The 23,911-nt window shown below is 43.0% G+C and overlaps 1 protein-coding gene across 7 annotated transcripts in view; it reads right to left on the minus strand.

Moving 5' to 3' along the window:
* The window catches only part of tox2 (TOX high mobility group box family member 2), a 259,956-nt gene that overhangs the window by 166,756 nt on the left and 69,289 nt on the right, over positions 1–23,911 (minus strand). Inside the window, exon 1 of one of the 7 annotated variants that reach the window (XM_068048700.1) lies at positions 9,942–9,966. The exons of the other annotated variants lie outside the window; for them this stretch is intronic. The gene's annotated coding sequence lies outside the window, so the exon portion shown is untranslated. Of the gene's footprint in view, positions 1–9,941; positions 9,967–23,911 lie in introns of those variants that run through there. 7 annotated transcript variants of the gene reach the window in all.

Below are 23,911 nucleotides of genomic sequence, written 5' to 3' on the forward strand. Positions count from 1 at the left end.
ATTGGCTTCCCAATGAGCTCAGAATCTTTTTGGCCATTTCACCCCCTCCCACCCACACCCAATCCCACCAGCTCACCCATGTCAAAATTCCCCTGACTATCTAAATCCATGCACAAAGAAAGCCTACTTAAGCAGGATGCAAACTCTGAGCACCTGTGACATTGTACAGCAGCATCTTCATACATTCAGGAGAGAGGGAAGAGAAAAAGAAATGTTTACCAAATTCTCTTGCACAGGTGGAGTCATGTAAAACCTTATTGAAACCACTATCCAGAGTCTGTTTCTCATCAACAGAACCACCATGGCTGTTACTCAGAATGAGAGGAGATACATTGAAGGCTTCTCTAAATCAGACAGTTACTTTAAACAACAGCTATTTGATAGAATTGAAAAGGACTTCACTCAACTCCTACAGACAATGAAACCTGTCTTTCTGGGCACCTCAATTAAACAACCTGTTCTTGCATTTGTCAGTTTTCTTGCACACAAAAACAATCCTCTGCGAGAATTTTGTCACTGCGGTCCCGAAAGTGCAGAAAGGACAAGGTGTTCAAACAATGGGTTTCAATTTTAGTACAGTGTCAGCTGTGGTTCAAAAGGCCTCTGAGTCAGAAGTTTGTGAGTGCAGGTCCCACTCCAGGGACTTGAGCACACAATGTAGTCTGACATTTCAGTGCAGTACTGCGGGTGTGCTGTGTTGTTCCTTGGATGAGATGTTAAACTGAGACCCTATCTGCTCTCTCATAAAAGATCGCTTGGCACAGGGGAGTTCTCTTGAAGTTCTGGCTAATATTTATCTTTCAGCTGACATCACTAAAACTGTTGGTCATTTATCTCTTTGCTGTTTGTGGGACCTTGCTCTGTACAAACTGACAGCATGTTTCCCTCCACAACAGTAACTAAACTTCAAAAAGTAATTAATTGATTGTGAAGTGCTTTGTGACCTCCTGAGGCCAGGTAAATGCATATTCTTTATTTCAACGATCAGTTAAGCAGCCACTCTCCAATACAATCACCTGAGGTTCACCTTTCTAGTTAAATAAGGAGCCTAGCAATCAGCATTTATTCCTTGCATTCAGCAGTCACCTGTGTTAAACATCCAATTTGTTGCCATCTCAAAGGCAAAATTATTTATTTTTATCTTTTTGATTCATTGCTCATCTCATTTTCCTCTCTTGTTTAGCGTTGGTCTTGCAGCCTTCCAGTGATACTACCTCATCATCCATATCTCCCTGTTTTTCTCATGCCACAGCTGCCTCAGGCAATTTTTTCCACATGCCATGTTTAATTATCTTTTATGACCTTCCATTAGCCTGTTTCTGCACTGTTCTCACACAGAAATTGCTCTATTAATCGGAGGTGATCTTTTCCTCTCTCCCTATCATTTGTTATTGTGTAATTTTTCCCTGAATACTTTTTTGCATTAAACAATCATAGTCGCTGTTGATCTACTTAATGTCAGAGCCTTTGTTTCTGTCTCTTTTCACAGGGGAATCATGAATTCGAACAGACGGTTAAAAACATCTCAATATCATAATGTTTCATGTGTATATTTATTATGACTGTTTTTTACCACTGATTCAATCTTCCTATTCTGGTCACATTAGTTATGTCACAGCCCTTCACCCTCATTACAAGGTACCTGAAATGAGTTGTAACATTCTATTCCATCCAGACTAATGATGGATATAAAGCCAGCTGCTGAAAGGTGAGGGTTGAATTGTAGCTGCTCCACTCTGGATCAATAAGCCCAATTCTCCTTATAACTTCTTCACCCACTTGACCTATTTTTAAAAAATTCATTCTGGGGATCTGGGCTTCGCTGGGAAGGCCGTCATTTATTAGCCGTCCCTGGTTGCCCTGAGAAGACGGCTGTGAAGCCTTCTTTGTGGACTCCTGCTGTCTGTAATTCTTTGTAGTAGTTTGGTACAACTGAGGGGCTTGTTAGGCAACTCTGGAGGGCAGCTAAGAGTCAACCATGTTGGTGTGAGACTGGAGTCACATATAGACCCAGATCGGGTAAGGACGCCAGGTTTTCTTTCCTAAAGGACAAAAGCAAACCAGTTGGGTTTTTACAACAATCCGACAACTTCATGGTCACTTTGAAACTGTTTTCTAATTTCCTAAAACCATATTTAACTTATTACCTAATGTCATCATTGCAGTACCATCATCACGAGAATTTCAGTGGTTCAAGTGGATGGTCTACCATCACCTTCTCAGGCAACGCAGGGATGGGTAATAAATGTGGCACCCCAAGACCAAATAAAACATTTAGATTGAGCATTATATCTGAATGCATCTTTGATCTATCATTAAATAATCTTGATGATCTTGAAGTTACCTTGTTGGGGCTTGGGGATCCAGTGGAGTTTAGAAAGGATGATGGGAAAGATGATGTAGGTCTTGGCATTCTGGATGGCTCATGTCAAACCATGCACTTTTAAATGTACCAACCAAGTTTCAGGAGCGGTAAGTGTAGGGAGTGCAATCGCAGGAGGTGTTATACCTGCCCATTTACCTCCTCTCTCCTCACTATCCCAGGCCCCAAACACTCCTTTCAGGTGAAGCAGCGATTTACTTGTACTTCTTTCAATGTAGTATACTGTATTCGCTGCTCACAGTGTGGTCTCCTCTACACTGGGGAGACCAAGCGCAGACTGGGTGACCGCTTTGCGGAACATCTCCGCTCAGTCCGCAAGCAGGACCCTGAGCTTCCGGTTGCTTGCCATTTCAACACTCCCCCCTGCTCTCATGCTCACATCTCTGTCCTGGGATTGCTGCAGTGTTCCAGTGAACATCAACGCAAGCTCGAGGAACAGCATCTCATCTACCGATTAGGCACACTACAGCCTGCCGGACTGAACATTGAGTTCAATAATTTCAGAGCACGACAGCCCCCCATTTTACTTTCATTTTTAGTTATTTTTTCTTCCTTTTTTTTAACATTTTTTTTACATTTTTTACAATCTTTTTTTGCATTTATTTCATTTCGTCTTAGTTTGTTCAGTTTGCTTACCCACTGTTTTTTTCAGGTTTTTTTTCAGGTTTGCACTTGCTGCTGTTCAATATTCAGTGTATTCACACCTAATCTGTACTAATGCTTTGTCTTTCAACACACCATTAACATATTGTTTGCCTTTGCTCCGTGACCTTTTGGTCAGCTATGTGGCCTGGTCCAATCTGCACCTTCTCCTTTGTTATCTCTTGCCCCACCCCCACCTCACTTGCTTATAATCTGTGACTTTTCTAATATTTGTCAGTTCCGAAGAAGGGTCACTGACCCGAAACGTTAACTCTGCTTCTCTTTCCACAGATGCTGCCAGACCTGCTGAGTGATTCCAGCATTTCTTGTTTTTGTGTAAGTGTAGGGGATGCTTTGGAACTATAATCCAACAAAAGTGGTCTTGGCAACAGAAAGAATGGCTGGAATTTTACAGCCCTCCAACGAGCAGGCTGGTAGTGGAGGAAGGGGGGAGGCGAAGAATTGAGTGGGAGGCGGTGGGTGCCATTCCCGATGCCTTCCCACCTCTGCTGCAATATTACAAGAGGAGGCTGCAGCAAGGCCAATCAAGGCCTTTAGGTGGCCAATTAACTGCCACTTAAGGGCCTCCTCCTGCTGCCGCAGGTATTTTACCCTCAGCGGGTGGGCAGCAAAGGCCCCAAGAATACTGCAAGGTAAAACTTGGCGACCTTCATACAGGCTGGGGGGGGGGGCGGGGTGGGGGCAGCCCCCCTGATGTCCCAACCAGCCCCAACGCACAACACTCCCCCCAACTCCCAACCGAACCCCCTTGCCTTGGCCCGGTGAGGCCCCTAAAACTTACCGTCGTTCCGGGGCTGTCCTTCCTCTTGCTTCCGATGGCTGGGTGCAGTCCCAGCAGTGGCCAACGCTCCCAGTGGTGCTGCTGGGACATAGAGCTGCCGGCCCGCTGATTGGCCAGTCGCTCCATTAGGAGGGGCTTCATCCTCCTTGAGGCAGGAAGTCCCGCCTAATGGAGCTACTGACCAATCAACGGGCTGACAGCTCTTAGTCCTAGCCAATTAAGGGCCTGGGGAGCGAAAAATCCCAGTGTGGCTCCCCAGGCCCAGCAGAGGCGGGCTCACCCCTGAATTTTGGGCTGGTGGGCAGGACCTCCCGCCCACGTTAAATTCCGGCCAATATGCGGAAAGAAGCTGAACTCAAGGTCACTAAGTTCAGCACCTAGTTGGTGAAATTGATAAAGAGTGCTAGGGGAACTGACATGGATGGCTTTGATTTTGTTAGCTTTAAGCTGGAGGAAACTTTGATGAATATGAGTATTAATGCCAGCTAGGCAATTGGAGAGCATAGAAAAAGCCTTGGAATCAATAGAGGTGGCAAAAAAACTAGAGATTGATTTTGTTGGCATATATGTAAAAGCTAAGTTCACACTTCCAGATGGCATTGCTGAGGGGTAGCATGGGCATTAAATGTTTGGTGTCCTTGGTATCAGATGTGGCCTTGGGAGGAGAAATCATTGATAACGGTGCTTTGTTGCAGAAGCAAACCAGGAGAATAACAAAAAGTTCAATGCACAGTGGAGGAGAGGAGGATAACTGAAGGTGCCTAAGGCAGTGGAAAAGTCAGGGACCTGGGGAGTCAACAAGCCTCAAATATATGGCACACAAAATAAACAGGTGATGCACCGTCAGGAACTTTGTTGCTTCACCTTTTGACCTGAGTTCCTATCTGACCTAGACCCACAGAATGAAATGTAAGAGCCAGGGGTACAGATCCTTACACCTGCTGCGATCTGTATTGAATCCAGTACAGGAAGCAGGATGAGAGTGCACTCAATACCTCTGATGGGAATCTGATTGCTGCAATATGGCAGATGATTACAGGTTTAACTTTGGATCAGGATTTACATCCACCTTGGGTTAAAAGAGACACTGATCTCCTCTCTTTGATCGGCCTAGGTGCTGGAATGTATTAAATGCTATCTTTTCACCTCTGGGTCCCTGGCTCAATTCTAGCCCACTCAGATAGATTAAAAGTCTGCTCTCCTTGCTACCAATGACGTATTTAGTTAACATATTTTCCTGTAGATAGGGCAATATTATAGTCTTTTTCTGAACAATTGGCAAAAACTAATTCAATAACTTTACTCAGAAAATCAACAAGATGCATGAAAGAGGAAAAACATCAACTTCCCCATAATAAGCAGTAATCTGAAATCGTGGTTTCAACACAAATGTGAAGCTGAACATCACCACTGAATTGTGGTGTAGTTGACTTGGGAATGTGTGATGTAGATATTGCTTTTGGAAATATGTTGATGGGGCCGAGGCCCAATTTCAAACATGTTTCATATTTCGAAGGCATCGCCCATGTCAGGTCGCAAACAGTTCTCCGGGCAGTGTTTTGTAAATTTTTAAAAAATGAATCTACTCATTGACCTGCATTGTTTTCAAACGAATTTCAAATGCAGAGTGATGATCTCACCAGCAAAGGCGAGCGTTTGTTAAAACACGCAACAGACGTGGAATCTGAAAATGGACATTCTGTGCAAGTATAGCTTTGTTATTAGGTCACAACTTTTGCACTGATTCTCCGGTGATGACGGGTTTTAGTCTGCTCAGAGGGAGACTAACAGACACTTTATTGTAATTATTTAACCAGAATTCCTTTGAAAAGTGACACACAATTTAAGTAACTGGAAAAGAATTTGAAAACTGTTGTATATCAAAAAATAATGTCTGTTAATTTCTGATTTCCTTCAACAACCTTGTTTCTGAAATAAACACAGAAAAGGCTGGAAATACTCAGTAGCTCAAGTAACCTCGCTATGGTGTTGTTGGATATTCCGATTTAAGAAACAAAGCATAAGGGTATCGCTGGAACACATTTATCACACTGCACATAACTGCTGCATACTGTCAGATGCTGTAAACTTAACCAGCAATGGAAAACAACTGGGAAAAAGCATTAGACAACGTCCTTTTGTTTTTTAAAGTGCATGAATCTTTTATACCTGATTGGAGTAGCTTTTAATCGCCCCATGAGGCAGTTGACCCAATTTTTTCATTCTTGCTTTCTGTCAATGTGATTAGCTCTCCCACTTCCCAAAGAGACTCATGTCACAGTGTGTTAGAATATTGTCCTTTAACCTTCATGACCTGCTCAGGGTTGAAGGTCACTTCTCGCTAATGGATTCAGAATATCACATGTTGATCCAGTGGATAGCAAACAGAAAATCAACCTTAATTGGCATCAACTTGGCAATTTCATTCATGCAGGTACAACTGGCAAAATGGATGTGTTAATATTGGTGCAGCTGTGGGTGTTACTTGTGAGATTGTGGCGGATGTCAATTGTTGAGATAATGTAGCACCATTACAGTCTTAGGCACTGAACAGAAATTCAATTCTGAAAAGCATCAATTATAAATGATAAAATATCCATTCCTAAAATTAATAATTCATATTTTGGCAGAAACTTTATTTGGAAAACCAAAAGCAGACCACTGACTTAGCTGAGCAGTTGGGAGAAATTGTTTTGGTCTGTTGGACTGGTCATTCACAAGAGCAATAAATGTAAAGACTATTTGGCTCATTTTAGTCCACTCATCCAGAACAGCCCTCCAGCCCCTCGCCCCAAGTGTGGTGTTTAATTGTTTCTTTAATAATTGCATGATTTTTTGCCTTTATCTGAGAGTCAATTCCGAGTGTTGGTCACTCTTTGTGTGAAGCAACGCCTCCTGATATCAGTTTTAAATTTGCCTTTTACAAATTTGCACCACTGTCCATTTTCCTATTGTCACAGTTTAGTTAGAAATAGTTTCCTAGATACACATTTTAACACTATTTACCAGAATAGTCCAATTCTACTGTATATCTGTAATTCTGAGGCACAAATAGAAAAGCTAGTGAAATATACGTAGACAATACTCAGTCACATTGGAAGTACAGCTAAATGTGCATTGAAGCCCCAAGAAAAATTAAGCAACAAATTATGAGTGAATTAAACAGCTCTTCCCATCCAGCGTCTGGTAACCTATACCTCATCAACACCGTTGGATATTATTTTTATGCCATCAACAAATGTTTATTTAAACACAAATAATGGCCAGGTTAGAAGACTCAGTTTTGGGGATGAAACTTTCCCATTTCAGGTGTCTAGTGTCAGCATCATGCACTCCCGGATACTGTACAAAACAGCTTGCTACAAAATAAAGCTCTCTCCTCCCTATTCCAAGTGACCCAAAGCTCAGGAGGCTAGTTTACATCTGCTTAGTATTTAGGTCATATCCATTACTGAGGTGGCACAATTCTAACCAAGGAACATCAGTCAGTGCTCTTGAGTTACAACATACATTTTGTATTTACATTGTGTGTAATATGTGAGATAGCTTCTCACTTACAGTCATAACCAATTATATCTAAATGACTTATGAATGTTCCAGTTTGACAATTAATATTCAGTTTGATTTTCCAGGAAGTGCTCAATCTTGCCGAGATTATCTGACCTTTCTGTGCGATTTTGCAATGACTCATGTAGAATGTTTAAGGTAAGAAGCAATCGGCTGATTGAATGATTGGAGAGAAACAGGTAGTTTTTACAGCTCACTCCTGAAATGGGCATTTATGACATTTGCAAGCATTTGGAAACCAACACTTTCGGATTTTTTGTTTTGAATTTTTTTTTGGAAACCTTAATGTTGCAATCATTAAAACTTAATTCATTGTTGCTAGGTCGAAATCTTGGAACTCCCTACCCAACAGCAGTGAGGGTGTACCTACCCAACAGTAGTGAGGGTGTACCTACCCAACAGTAGTGAGGGTGTACCTACCCAACTGCAGTGAGGGTGTACCTACCCAACAGTAGTGAGGGTGTACCTACCCAACAGTAGTGAGGGTGTACCTACCCAACTGCAGTGAGGGTGTACCTACCCAACTGCAGTGAGGGTGTACCTACCCAACAGTAGTGAGGGTGTACCTGCCCAACTGCAGTGAGGGTGTACCTACCCAACTGCAGTGAGGGTGTACCTACCCAACAGTAGTGAGGGTGTACCTACCCTACATGGACTGCAGCGGTTCCAGAAGATGGCTCAGCACCACATTCTAAAAGAATGGACAGTAAATGTCTTTCCAGTAACGGCCACAGCCCGAGAATGAATATTTTTTTAAAAATTACTTGTCTAATATTTTACTGAACCAAGTATTGTAGAATCAGTAACATCATGGATGCAGGAAATTGCCTGCTATCATCCTGACTGAGTAGGAGAAGGTAGAGTTTCTTACCGACATACACACTGCACTGCTTTCAAACCTCACAACATCGGAAAAATTACTTATAATTGTAAACAGTTCTAATTCTTATTAAAGTTCAGAGGGGTCTGTGAACTGACCAAAATTCTATGGAAGCTCAGCACTCAGGCAGTGCTGGCCTGCCTCTTCCAAATCATAGACTCATACACCACAGAAGGAGACCATTGGCCCATCGTGCCTGTACCGACTCTTTGGAAAAACTATCCAATGAGTCGCACAGCCCTAGTCTTGCTCCACAGCCCCAGAAATGTCTCCTTTTCAGGTATATATACAATTTCCCTTTGCAAGTCACTGCTGAATCTGCTTCCACCGCCAAACTTTTAGGCAGTGTATTCTAGATCATAAAAACTCGCTGCATAAAAAAATCTCATTTCTTTTCTTCCAATTCTCTTGAATATGTGTCCTTTGGTTGCTGATCTGCCTGCAAATGGAAACAGCTTCTCCCCATTTACTCTATAAAAACCCTTTATAATTTTGGACACTTCTATTAAATCTCCCCTCGATCTTCTCTGCTCTAAGGAGAACCATTCCAGCTTCTGCAGTCTTGCCACATAACTGAAGTCCCTCATCCCTGGTACCATTCTAGTAAATCTCTTCTGCACCCTCTCCAAGGCTTTGACATCCTTCCTAATGTGTGGTGCCCAGAATTGGACTTAGCCAGTGATTTATAAAGGTTCCTTGCTTTTGTACTCTATGCCTCTATTTATAAAGCCAAGCACCCAGCCTTTTTTAATAGCATTATCAAATTGTCCTGCCACCTTCAAAGATTTGTGTTCATACACCCCCAGGTCTCTCTCCCTGATCTCACTTTCAACACCTAATTTGGTACTTCTGCAACAAAAGTTCATTTTGCATCAACACCAAGAAGATAAAACAACTGGGCCATAAATCAAATATCTGCAAAGAAGTATTTAATTTCATTCCAATTGAAAATGATAAAAAGCTATGTTGTTTATCAGAGATAATGCAGACACAAGAGCTGGAATTATTAACTGAGTTAAGCAAAGTCCAAATCAACTTGAACTGACTTGATGCAATACGTATCTGGGTGCAATAATCTATCCAATCTCTACATGTTGTTTGACTCAAGCCAGACAATAAATGTCCTTTCCAGGTGACAAAGTATCATTCTCACTTTTTTCCAACCTAATTTTCTCTCCTTGCCTCTCGTCTCCTCCACTGATGATGACGGCTTATTCTGAAGAACAATTCCACGGATACTGTAAGCCCTTTGAGACCTTGTTCAAGCAATCATTCTTCATACGAAAACCTTGACAGAGATTGTTGGCGAGCTGATCAACTGGGAGATGTTAAAATGAAACCTTTTCCTATCCTCACCTAATGTGCATTTTCCAACACGGGTCAAGGTCAACGAGAGGAGTCATGGGTGAGTAGTCCCTCTTTATTCCATTTCAGCAGCTCCACAACCAGCCTGGCTGAGCCCTAATCAACCCCCAGCATCTTGGAGATCTCAAATAATGGTAGTGAGATTTACAGCACGAGACGACTGGGGATCATTGCTGGAAAGCACACACGTGAGGAAACATCTCAGTTGAATCCCTGACAATGATGTGCCAAATATAAATCACACCTAATTTTATTAAGACAACATAACCAAACATGGATTACCCAACATGCTCATCACTTACCTGAAAAAGCACCAGATAAATATGTAACAAAGGTGTCACATTGGATTCACCGCACCTCTCTCACTAAATGCTATGGAAATCGAATGAGGTTTGGACGTTGAATTGTCACAAGCTGCAAAGACTTAAACGGTGTAACATCTACCACTGACTATATATAACTGCTAAAAATAACACAACATCCTCTTGCAAAAGAGAAAGAAGGCTTGCGACACAGCTTCTGCTCTATACCTGGTCTACAAAAAGACATCGCTTTCTTCAGAAAACTTCACAAAGCTTTATTCTTTTATTCCAGTTTTATAATTGCAATCTATTTCTCTAAACAATTACCATTAGCTTAAAAGTACTTCTCCACGTTAAAGAACAACACAGCCCTAATTTAAATTATGCAGGACTTCACGGGTCAATCCTAATTCTGAGTTTTATTGCTTGCAGCCAACCATGAAAGCTGGTGATGTTGGAGAGTGTGGAAATTAAAAGGAAACGGTGACCAGTTTCAGTAATGGGGATAGTGGGAAGTTCAAAAGGCTGTGGATGGCATGGTAGGTCATAGATTGACTCCTGTGATCCTCCAGAGGTCCAGTTCCCAATCTCAACTGTCTTCCCATGAGGAGACAGCAAGGAGTATCCCATTACCTTTTCCAAAAGGAGGTCAAATGGATGGAGGGTTATCCAGAGTCTATCCTAGTTACTACTTTGACAGTGAGACTGATAAGGGAACTAAAAGTGGGTTACAATCTACCCTACCCATCAGGGATAGAGAACAAGGCATCCAAAAATCCAAGAAAATGAAAGGGAGAAGGAGTGCCTCAGTTTAACAGCCCTGCGTACAATATTGTGTATCTGTGATCCAGCAGTGAGAGAGAACAGGGTACAGTGAGATCAGTGGGTGATAAGTGCTGTGCAGGTTCATATTTTAACTTTTTTTTTTGAACGTGACCTAAATAGATAAACTGAACAGTTACAATATCTTATTCAAAGTTTCACAATAAACCATGTTAACCTTTTTTTTAAATCTTATAAATGTCTTACAGGAGCGCATATGTTAGCTGTGGCTCAGTGGGTAGCACTCTCACCTCTGACTCAAACATTTGTGGGTTCAAGCCCCACTCCAGGAACTTAACTACATAATTTCAGTTAACACCTTACTGTGGAAGTCTGCACTGTCAGAAGTCCCATTTTCAAATGACACAATAGATTGAGGCCCTGTAAATCCTCTTAGCTAGACATAAAAGATTCTGTGGCGCTATTCCAACGAGAGAGGGGGAGCTTTCCCTGGAGTCAATAGTTATCTGTTAAACCACCATCACTGAAACAGGTGATTAGGTCATGACCACAGTGCTGTTCGTGGGAGTTTGCTGTGTGTAAATTGGCTGCTATAATTCTTACATTATGATAGTGATTACACTTCTTTGGCTGTAAAATGCTTTTGGACATTCTGAGGTTTTGGAAGATGTTATATAAATACCAGTTCATTCTTTCTTTGGTTTGAGTTTCCTTTTATTGAAATCATTAATTCAATAATCCCTTCGCCAGTTTTTATTCATTGACTAGCAAATGTTTCCCAGATAAATGAAATGGTCAGAAAAAGTCTTCTTCCATATGACCCTGTTGTAGCTAAAATTCTCACCTTCAACTGGAACTAATTAAATGGTGACTAACCCTAAATTAAAACTTTGTGTCGCACACAATTGCCTTGCTGTTATTTGCGTTTCTGCTTTTGGTAGATGCTTCTGCAGGTTATGTGCAGTGGGTGGTCCAGCCAGGTTTGCTGAAGCCAGACTAACATTATTGTGGCTTTGCTTGCAGATGTGATGATGTAACTGTGGACAGTTACAACTTTAAATAAACAATTAAAGTTCAGAGAGCAGACCTCATGGATTTTGATCTCTAAGTATGTGGGTGAGCCAGTATTGAACATCTTGGAGATACTTTCTTCCAAACACATGGGGATGGATTTTCAATCGGGATCAGGAACGGAAACTGTGGGCTGCTTGCAGGTCCCAGACCCACACAGCAAGATTTAAGCAAATCCACGGGAATTTTCAAATCCTCAGCCAATTAAAGTCAGGGAGCAGGCTCGCCATCCAATCAGGGACGACGGGCAGGTTCTCAACCCTGGAGGGCCAATGGGAGGCCCTCCAGCACTCAGTGATCGGCAGACCCACTAGCCGCAGTGGGAGCTGCCGATCTGAAGATGGAGACTGTGAGGGCGAAGGCCAGGTAAGTTTGTTTTGATTTTTAAAACTGCCCAGCTGCCTGGCCATGATCCTGAAGGGGTAGACATGGCCCAGTGGAAGCAGCTGCCCGCATTGCCAATTGGCAATTCCAATCGGCTCAGGAATGGGGCCTTAACAGGCCCTGTAATTAAGATTAATTGGCCTCATTTGACTACCTGCTGGGAAACAGTGGGGAGCCACCCTCATTCAAAATGGCTCTGTGTCGGGATCATAGCAGCAAACCGGCACGGAGGCCGGTTGCACTGAATTGTGCACCTGCTCACCTCTGATCCGGACCCCGAGCACATTTAAACTTCCAGCCCATTGTCTCCCCCACACGGTCTTCACTTTCTCCATCTATGAAGGATAAAGGGCTGAGTGAACCCTGTTAGACTTTGAACTTCAGGCCTTTGTTCCCAATCCAGAGCTCAATTAACTGAGCAACCCACCCTGATGATACCTCATAAATGAACGTGCCTCCAATTTTGTACAATTTCAGTTAACAGACTATAACACTGACACTAATATTACAGTGGTGAAACTAGTCAAAAATCACTATATCACGACTACACACATCACCATTATTGCCTGACTGACAAAAGAAATTGGCTTTGGAGATAGTTTGTACAATGCACTATTTACCCAAAAAGGTCAAATGCAATTATAATTGAGAATCAAGTTTTAAAGAGACTGGTAAATCTGCACAGTTGTGCCTTTCTTCTTTATTCCCCACTGTCTATCTTTTCCTATTTTCTAGTTTTATTTTAACATAGGAACAGGAGGACACCATTCAGCCCTTTGAGTTTGTTCCAATATTCGATTAGATCATGGATGATCTGTATCTTAACTCCATCTACCTGCCTTGTTTCCGTAAAGGTTAATACTTTTTCCTAACAAAAATCTAACAATCTCAGTTTTGACATTTTCAATTGACCCCCTCCACTCCCAGCCTCGACAGCTTTTTGGGGGAGAGAGTTCCAGATTTTCACTCCCATTCGTGTGAAGAAGTCCTTCCTGACATCACCCCTGAATGGCCTGGCTCGAATTTTAAGGTTCTGCCCCCCTTGTTCTGGACTCCCTCCACCAGAGGAAATAGTTTCTCTCTATCGACCCAATCGAATCCCTTAATCATCATCAACCCCTCAATTAGATCACCCCTCAATTTTCTAAACTGGAGGAAAACAAAGTCCAGCCTATGCCACCTGTCCTCATAATATTAACTGATATTATTCTGTGTATTAAAAATCTGTGTTGATTTTATTCTAATCAATCTTTTCTACATTTTTTCCCCAAAAAAGCACCTCAAACTACAGTACTTACTGCCTTCTTACTGTTAATTCTCACTATTTTGGAAGTGGAGCAACTTTAATATAAAAGGGTTTTGATTATCTATAAACTAACTGAAAGGCTGTGTTTCAGCCAAACAAACTACCCACAGTAATGATTGATAGAAGGAAGAGGTGCCACCAAACTGAGTCAACACGAGAGAGGGGAAGAGCAATTTTGTGGCTGCACAAGTAGGTTTAAGTTTTCTCCTGCTTGCTGCCCATTGTAGCAACATAAATCGAGCGGCTGTAGCACTGAATGGTGAGAGTCCCGTCTGATAGAACTTGATCCACTTAGTGCCTCTGTATTTTGTCCACCTCAGAGTGATGATAAGCTAAGTACACCCTGTTGAGAGTTAAATCCACAGTCCAGGACTCACGCAATTGTGTTACTGGCCTTTAAGTGAAGTTTCCCTCCTGTGTGGCAAAATTGTGAATGTATTTAAAAGGAGCAGGTTCTTGATTTCATTATACTAGTGACCAGAGAGAACACTCCATGTGCTGAAGTCAAGGCAAACATGTGCAAGTCTCAAACACTCATTCCCAGGTGAACATTACAGGCTTCCTATAAGCTGAGCTTGTATGTGCCAACTCTCAGAAGTGAAAGAGTTAACTTTCTTATCTAGGGCAGGCAGAATAAATTCCAGTAAAAAACAGAGTGAAGATTTCCTGCTTTCTTACCATATATCCTATTTTTACTCAGTGCTGTGACAGCTCTTTCCTTGTCATTGTGGGGTTTCCTGGTGCTTTATCTCTAATGTTCATAATGTTGCAGCCAGGATGAGGCCTTTTAGAGAGAGGGGATTGAACCTAATGTATAACAGCAAAGTATTCATGACTTGAAAGCCACAGGGGGCTTTTCTTGGGCTCCTCAAGTCTACAGAAGAGAAACAGGAACTGGTAGACAAACGTGTAAAGAGTAATACAACTATTTTACGTTGGCTGGTCCCTGTAAGATGCAGAACAATTCAAGATTGCTGAAGAATTGTTTCGGCTGTTTTCAGAATCTCACCAAAAAAGCCCTGGCTTGTATTGAGTGGTATTTTCAGTACAGTTTTTGAATAATCTTTCTACTTTGATGTAAAGAAGAAAGAGCACTTGATTCATTAGAAGAGTTTATCTCTTTAAGATGATCTAAATGTGAAATCAGATGGATGCCAGCAGGCTCAAAAAGCACAATGTTAATTCAAGAGACTGGATGGTAGGATAAACTGTTGCATTGTCCATTCACCTCTGGGAGTTGGATTTAAATCCAAGGCACTATATAAATGCAAGTTCTTCCTTTCTTCTGTCTGAATAGTGTTCTCCACAGATACACTCTCATCAAGATCAGAACTACGTTTGTGGTAGAAATTGTACAGATAGTTGTGAATAAGAGTCCAAGGAGAGTCTGTCACACTGGCACTGTGCCATGTCAATAAACAAGCAGTCATAAGCCCACCATCATAGCAGGCAGCTTTACCGACATGCCAATCTCTTTGTTCCCTGTCCGTATCCTAACAGGAAGTTCAAATCACCTTACAAGGTCAAAGGTTTTGGTGTCATGAACAGAACCAGGTGTTCCACTCAATGTCCATCACTTCTGAATGCCTCAGGGAATTATTCTGAGTTCCTATTTCAATGCCACTAACTATGCAGCACTAGAGGAGACACAGTAGAATAGACTGCACTATTCAATTTATTTAATCAATTCTTGATTTTGTACATCACTGGCAGGAATCTAAAGATTAAAAGAATGAGTTTGGGTTCCTGAATAGTCAGTGCTGTGCACCCATGAAAGAAAGTAATAAAAAACCTGACAATTTACAATTCTAAATCCATTTACTGTCCAATTAAATCCATTAATAATATGAGCATGCAAAGATGTAAATGATCGGAGCGAATTTGCATTTTTTAATAACAGTAAGTCGTTACAAAAATCTGGAGTGGATCAGGACTGCTTCAGTGAACAATCACATCTACCATAAAAATGTAAATGCAATTTACTAATAAATAACATTACAGCAAATTGAAAGAAGGGATTAAGCTTGAATGTCATTTTTTTGAAAAGTACAACAGTTTAATGGGCTCGGCTCTCACTTCAAGTCAAGCTCTGAATGGTTTTGGTGTAATTTTCAAATGTTCCAATGTTTTTACCCTAAGTATTCAGGTTTCTGAATTCTGCAACTTCTTGACTTGGTTTACATTTCTCAGAATCTACATCCTCGTCCCAAGTTCCCTCTGAGTCACACACCAACCTGACTTGGAACGATATCAGTGTTCCTTCATCGTCACTGGGTCAAAATCCTGGATCTCTTTTCCTAACAGCACTGTGGGTGTACCTACACCAGACAGACCTCAGCAGTTCATGGCAGCTGCTCACCACCAACTTCTCAAGGACATTAGGGTTGGGCAATAAATATTGACCTTGCAGCAACACCCACATCCAAGAATGAATTAAAAAGCTATATCCTATTTGGCATCTTTCAGCAACTATATTATTTAGAGTCTATTTTTAGGTCTGAAAGTGCCTCCTGAATAACATTAGTCTAAATGGACAACTTCTACCGCAAATTTCCATTATTTATTTGCATAGTACCATTGCCTCTTTCATCACTCCACTGTGAGACATAAGCTACAATTCGTTCAGAAAGAGCAGCACCGAGATTATAATGCAGAAAAACTCAAATTCTCAGTATTCAAATGTCCCAGAAAAGCTTAATAACTTTACAGGCAATTTAAAAGCTTGTCAGCATCTAATTATCTTTCAGGGATAAAGGAATCAAAATGAAAGGAATTACAAATCTGTACTCGAATCTCTGCTTTCTCCCTCCTCTCCAGCTGATCGTAAATGTTACTGTGATTACACCCGATTCTCTCCTTATCCGAAGCCCATCTTTCCAACTGACTTTCCCTCCTGTGCTGAGGGCACAGTGGCCACTCGTTCCATCTCTCAGGCTAGAACAAACTAACACAGCACAGACCCGAGAGCTTCCTGGTCTGTGTGTCCATAAGGGGTCGTTGGAACTCCTTTAAAAGTTGTGCTGCAGTACAGACAGTTAAAACCTGACCATTCCTTAGCTACTCTTCAGACCTGTAGATATCTGAATGATAGTAAATATTCAAAAGTGTAATTGACTGGAGTGTAATCGATTTCTCCTCCACCTGCACTTTCCAGAAACATCAAAAATTGTACAAAGTAATTACAGTGGGTTTATTTGATTATATAGACTGATTAACTGTAACGTATGAGTAACGAGGTGATACCTTTGCTAAAATTTAATTTCGAAGCCTTTCTTTTAATTAGGGGAAGGGAGAGGAATCATCATGAGTACTTATCACAATGGTTACCACGTGCAAACAAACTGACATTGGATTTCAACACAATTTATATCACTTTTTCGTGTGTGGAAATTGAAGAACTAAGGTTTGACTTTCTCCTGGGGATGGTGCCCCTTTAAGTTCATTTTTTAAAATGTTATTGTTAAAATAGGTTATTGATAAGAATCTGTCATATATCAAATTTGCTGAGTACGTCACACACACACTCCTTATTCTGTTACACAAAGTCATGCCTGTAGCTGCGCACTGTTACCACTGGATGGAGCTTCACTCACTCCAGGAGCTGAAATGAAGTCACCTGATTCAGTGAGCAATGGCACGGGAGGCCAACTGGTCAAGGTGGCCCTAAATATTGGCCCTAAACACCACTGACAGCTCCAAGTGCAAAATCACGGGCTGATGAGTCCGGAAGCAGAAAATCCTGTCCTGCACGTCTAGTACCAAGATCTTTGTCAGAGTGGCTCTATCTGGAAGTCAGAACCTTCTGACCAAAGCTGCTGTGGTCCTTAGCATCTTATTATGAGAGGTGGGGGCTGCACACAACAACAGCGTCTGTCAGTGCAGCCCGAACAGGGATGGTGAAGGTACGACAGATGACTGGCACCCAAGGAAGGAGATCAAACAAAGAACAAAGAACAGTACAGCACAGGAACAGGCCATTCAGCCCTCCAAGCCTGCGCCGATCTTGACACCTGCCTAAACTAAAACCTTCTGCACTTCCAGGGTCCGTATCCCTCTATTCCCATCCTATTTATGTATTTGTCAAGATGCCTCTTAAACGTCTCTATGGTACCTGCTTCCACCACCTCCCCTGGCAACAAGTTTCAGGCACTCACCACCCTCTGTGTAACAAACTTGCCTCGCACATCCCCTGTAAACTTTGCCCCTCTCACCTTAAACCTATGTCCCCTAGTTACTGACTCTTCCACCCTGGGAAAAAGCTTCTGACTATCCACTCTGTCCATGCCGCTTATAACTTTGTAAACCTCTATCATGTCGCCCCTCCACCTACGTCTTTCCAGTGAAAACAATCCGAGTTTATCCAACCTCTCCTCATAGCTAATGCCCTCCAGACCAGGCAACATCCTGGTAAACCTCCTCTGTACCCTCTCCAAAGCCTCCACGTCCTTCTGGTAGTGTGGCGACCAGAATTGCACACAATATTCTAAGTGTGGCCTAACTAAAGTTCTGTACAGCTGCAGCATGACTTGCCAATTTTTATACTCTATGCCCTGACCGATGAAGGCAAGCATGCCGTATGCCTTCTTGACTACCTTACCCACCTGCGTTGCCACTTTCAGTGACCTGTGGACCTGTACGCCCAGATCTCTCTGCCTGTCAATACTCCGAAGGGTTCTGCCATTTACTGTATACTTCCCACCTGCATTAGACCTTCCAAAATGCATTACCTCACATTTGTCCGGATTAAACTCCATCTGCCATTTCTCCGCCCAAGTCTCCAACCGATCTATATCCTGCTGTATCCTCTGACAATCCTCATCACTGTCCGCAACTCCACCTACCTTTGTGTCGTCCGCAAACTTACTAATCAGAACAGCTACATTTTCCTCCAAATCATTTATATATACTACAAACAGCAAAGGTCCCAGCACTGATCCCTGCGGAACACCACTAGTCACAGCCCTCCATTCAGAAAAACACCCATCCACTGATACCCTCTGTCTTCTATGACTGAGCCAGTTCTGTATCCATCTTGCCAGCTCACCTCTGATCCCGTGTGACTTCACCTTTTGTACCAGTCTGCCATGCGGGACCTTGTCAAAGGCTTTACTGAAGTCCATATAGATAACATCCACTGCCCTTCCTACATCAATCATCTTCGTCACTTCCTCAAAAAACTCAATCAAATTAGTGAGACACGACCTCCCCTTCACAAAACCATGCTGTCTCCCGCTAATAAGTCCATTTGTTTCCAAATGGGAGTAAATCCTGTCCCGAAGAATCCTCTCTAATAATTTCCCTACCACTGACATAAGGCTCACCGGCCTATAATTTCCTGGATTATCCTTGCTACCCTTCTTAAACAAAGGAACAACATTGGCTATTCTCCAGTCCTCTGGGACCTCACCTGTAGCCAATGAGGATACAAAGATTTCTGTCAAGGCCCTAGCAATTTCTTCCCTTGCCTCCCTCAGTATTCTAGGGTAGATCCCATCAGGCCCTGGGGACGTTTCTACCTTAATGCTTTGCAAGACACCCAACACCTCCTCCTTTTTGGTAATGAGATGACTGAGACTATCTACACTCCCTTCCCTAGGCTCATCATCCACCAAGTCCTTCTCCTTGATCAAATGAGTTTAATTGGGTTGTCTGCACTACATAGAATGAAACAGCACAGCAGGCCATTCAGCCCATCATGCCTGTGCCAGCTCTTTGAGAGAGCTATTCAAATAGTCCCACTGCCCCTGCTCTTTCCCCAGCGCCCTGCAAATTTTTCCTCTTCCAGTATTTCTCCAATTCCCGTTCGAAAGTTACTATTGAATCTCCTTCCACCGCCCTTTCAGGTAGTGCGTTCCAGATCACAACAACTGGCTACATGAAGAAAATGCTCCTCCTCTCCCCTTGGGTTCTTTTGCCAATTACCTTAAATCTGTGTCCTCTGGTTACTGACCCTCCTGCCACTGCAAACAGTTCCTCCTTATTTACTCTATCAAAATTCCCCATCCTTTTGAAGACGTCATACTGAATTATAATTCATTATAATTTGCACTAGGTGGTCATGGAGTATCAGCAGCTTTCGGTAAGAGTTTCATTCTAGTACATTTTAAATAGATTTGTTTTCAACTGTGTGGAAAGCCAAAGCTATGTGGTAAGTACATACAATGTAGGAGCCGGCAGATGGGACACCACAGTGGTGAGCTTGTTTCCTCTTAAACAAAGGTGTGTGAAACAAGTATCACTGCTGTGACGCTCTCGGGAGCTGTGACGCTCTCCACTATTAGCAAGTGTTGGTTCTGCTGCTACGTTTGTTGGACCCATTAGTCTGGGTTCTGGAGGAGACCTCAAACTGGCATTGGGCTCCTTGAATCAGTTAATAAGGAGTCTAACGTCTGTTCATATAATTATAGAATGATACAGCGTAGGAAGTGGCCATTCAGTCCATCGTGCCTGTGCTGGCTCTTTGCAAAAATACCACCAATCACCTGTTGCAAGATCCCTTGCTGAAACTGAGCTGCCCCAACACAGCTGGTGATCCATAGTGTTCTGGATTACCAGGTCCACATGCAGTTTGACTGCTATGTCCTCAACAAATTCATACATGAGTGTGAAGGCGGGAGGGGGAGGAGTGCTCCTCCCAGGTCTACTGCAGCAGTGAAGACTGCTCAGCCCCCTCCCAATCTCCTCCCCCTTCCTGGTTGCCCCTCACACCCACACCCCCTTGACTAGCTCTTTCCCTCATTGCATCTTGCCCCACCCTCCAGGAGCTGCCCGTGTGCCAGAATTTAAACCAGCTTCGCCTGGGGATAGTCAGTAGGTCACCACCACTCGCCTTGATTTACTCAAATGGGACCTGAGGCCCAGTTTTGATTGGGCATTGTCCCTACCTGTCCTAGGTCAGGATTGGTTCCCTGTGTCCAGTTTGCACCATCAGAAAGGCACTCTCCACTCCTCCCATCAAGGGAAAAGCTGATAGGGCGTCCACAGAGAATGTAAGAAAGATTAATGATCTGAATTTCAATGGTTAGATTTACTGACCATGCAGTAAATAGAGTGAGAGTAACAACAGAGGATGCAGCAAAGTATTTGTGATAGGATTGACAATGAAGCCAGAATTTGTTGCCCATACCTAATTGCCCTTGACACCTGAGTGTCTTGCTAGGCCATTTTAGAGAACAGTTAAGAGTCAACCACATTGCTGTGGGTCTGGAGTCACATGTAGGACAACAGATTGCCTGCCCTAAAGAATATTAGTGAACCAGATGGGATTTTACAACAATTGATAATAGCTTCATGGCACCATTAGAGACAAGCTTTCAATTCCAGACTTTTATTAACTAATTGAATTTATTACTGAATTGAATTTAAATTCCACCAGATGCCAGGGTGGATTTGAATCCATTTCCCAGGAAATTAGCCCAGAGCTCTGGATTACTAGCCTATTGACATTACCACGACACCATCAGCTCCCCACATAGGCAATGGGATGATTCACTAATCAGCCTTAGGTCCATTTAAATGTCAGATGGCCCCTGTATGTTTTGCAAGAATGCTGGAGGCCAGGGAGAAAGAGGGGCCTCGTGTGACCAGTGTTGCCATGGCAAACATGATGGGAAATACGTCAGATGCCATTTATTTGAATATTATAACAATATGTCATATTGCTTCATCAATGACCATCCTTCAGTCATAAGGTCAGAAGTGGGGATGTTCGCTGATGATTGCACAATGTTCAGCACCATTCGCAACTCCTCAGATACTGAAGCAGTCCGTGTAGAAATGCAGCAGGACCTGGACAACATCCAGGCTTGGGCTGATAAGTAGCAAGTAACATTCACACCACACAAGTGCCAGGCAATGACCATCTCCAACAAGAGAGAATCTAACCATCTCCTCTTGACATTCAATGGCATTACCATCGCTGAATCCCCCACTATCAACATCCTAGGGGCTCCCATTAACCAGAAACTGAACTGAAGTAGCCATATAAATACCGTGGCTACAAGAGCAGGTCAGAGGCTAGGAATCCTGCAGCGAGTAACTCATCTCCTGTCTCCCCAAAGCCTGTCCACCATCTACAAGGCACAAGTCAGGAGTGTGATGGAATACTTTCCACTTGCCTGGATGGGTGCAGTTCCAACAACACTCAAGAAGCTCGACACCATCCAGGACAAAGCAGCCCGCTTCATTGACACCCCATCCACAAAGATTCACTCCCTCCACCACCAAAGCACAGTGGCAGCAGTGTGTATCATCTACAAGATGCGCTGCAGCAATGCACCAAGGCTCCTTAGACAGCACCTTCCAAACCTGCGACCTCTCCAACTAGAAGGACAAGGGCAGCAGATGCATGGGAACACCACTGCCTGCAAGTTCCCCTCCAAGTCACACACCATCCTGACTTGGAACTATATCGCCGTTCCTTTACTGTCACTGGGTCAAAATCCTGGAACTCCCTTCCTAACAGCACTGTGGGTATACCTACCCCACACGGACTGCAGCAGTTCAAGAAGGCAGCTCATCACCACCTTCTCAAGGGCAATTAAGGATGGGCAATAAATGCTGTCCTGGCCAGCGACGCCCACATCCCATGAATGAATTTTTAAAAAATGTTAATTGACATATAAGTGGGCAAATTGTACAATGCATGAGTGACTCAGGGGTTGGGGTAGTACACAACTGGAATAGAAAATCCAGGCTTGTAAATCTACCGAAACTACAAACTACTGGTCAAACCAAATTAGGGGCAATTTTAACTTAAGTTGCTGGGTGGGAATCCCCCCGCAATCAGATGGAATGCACCCAACCTTGCACCCAATCCCATCAATTTCCCAATGGGTGGGTTTAGGTAAAATCACCCCCTTAGAGCAGTTTGTTCAGTTTTAATAAGCACCCCATGACAAATGCAAACAGACGTTGAAGACAGTGCAGAGAAGACCAACTAGCTTGATCCCAAATCAAACAGGCACATGTGGAAGAAACAATTAGAGAAGGTAAACATTCCGGTCACCAAGGGGTGTATTAAATCGAGAAGATAAACCCTGATTTTTCGTTAGTATGCCAAGAACATTAGAACCAGAGGCATAAAAAGCAAATTAGTGAGAAGTAGATTTAAGAAAAGATATCAGGAAAAGTGTCTTTGGGCACAGAATGATGAATGTTTGCAATAATACACCAAGCAAGGTACTTGAGGCAAAATGCTTTGGGTTATTCAGCATATAATTAAATGTCAGGATTCTAGTGCTGGCCTTTTCTCACCCCTGATTTTTCTTATGTCCCTATGTGTGAGCTTTGCGTATCGGCAGACTATTAAACAAATCGAAGCCACGTCTGACACCTGTCCTGGTCGATGTCCACGCACACATATGCACCTTCCAGAATTGGAACCAAACCGTGTCTGGTTTATATAGGCCGGTGAGCCTGACATCAGTGGTAGGGAAACTATTAGAGAGGATTCTTCGGGACAGGATTTACTCCCATTTGGAAACAAACGAACTTATTAGCGGGAGGCAGCATGGTTTTGTGAAGGGGAGGTCGTGTCTCACTAACTTGATTGAGTTTTTTGAGGAAGTGAGGAAGATGATTGATGAAGGAAGGGCGGTGGATGTTATCTATATGGACTTCAGTAAAGCCTTTGACAAGGTCACGCATGGCAGACTGGTACAAAAGGTGAAGTCACATGGGAACAGAGGGGAGCTTGCAAGATGGATACAGAACTGGCTCGGTCATAGAAGACAGAGGGTATCAGTGGAAGGGTGCTTTTCTGAATGGAGGGCTGTGACTAGTGGTGTTCCACAGGGATCAGTGCTGGGACGTTTGCTCTTTGTAGCATATATAAATGATTTAGAGGAAAATGTAGCTGGTCTGATTAGTAAGTTTGCGGACGACACAAAGGTTGGTGGAGTTGTGGATAGTGATGAGGATTGTCAGAGGATACAGCAGGATATAGATCGGTTGGAGACTTGGGCGGAGAAATGGCAGATGGAGTTTAATCTGGGCAAATGTGAGGTAATGCATTTTGGAAGGTCTAATACAGGTGGGAAGTATACAGTAAATGGCAGAACCCTTAGGAGTATTGACAGGCAGAGAGATCTGGGCGTACAGGTCCACAGGTCACTGAAAGTGGCAACGCAGGTGGGTAAGGTAGTCAAGAAGGCATACGGCATGCTTGCCTTCATCGGTCGAGGCATTGAGTATAAAAATTGGCAAGTCATGCTGCAGCTGTACAGAACCTTAGTTAGGCCACACTTAGAATATTGTGTGCAATTCTGGTCGCCACACTACCAGAAGGACGTGGAGGGTTTGGAGAGGGTATAGAGGAGGTTTACCAGGATGTTGCCTGGTCTGGAGGGCATTAGCTATGAGGAGACGTTGGATAAACTCGGATTGTTTTCACTGGAACGGCGGAGGTGGAGGTGCGACATGATAG

This window comes from Heterodontus francisci, chromosome 16, assembly GCF_036365525.1.
Source record: "Heterodontus francisci isolate sHetFra1 chromosome 16, sHetFra1.hap1, whole genome shotgun sequence".
Lineage (NCBI taxonomy): Eukaryota > Metazoa > Chordata > Chondrichthyes > Heterodontiformes > Heterodontidae > Heterodontus > Heterodontus francisci.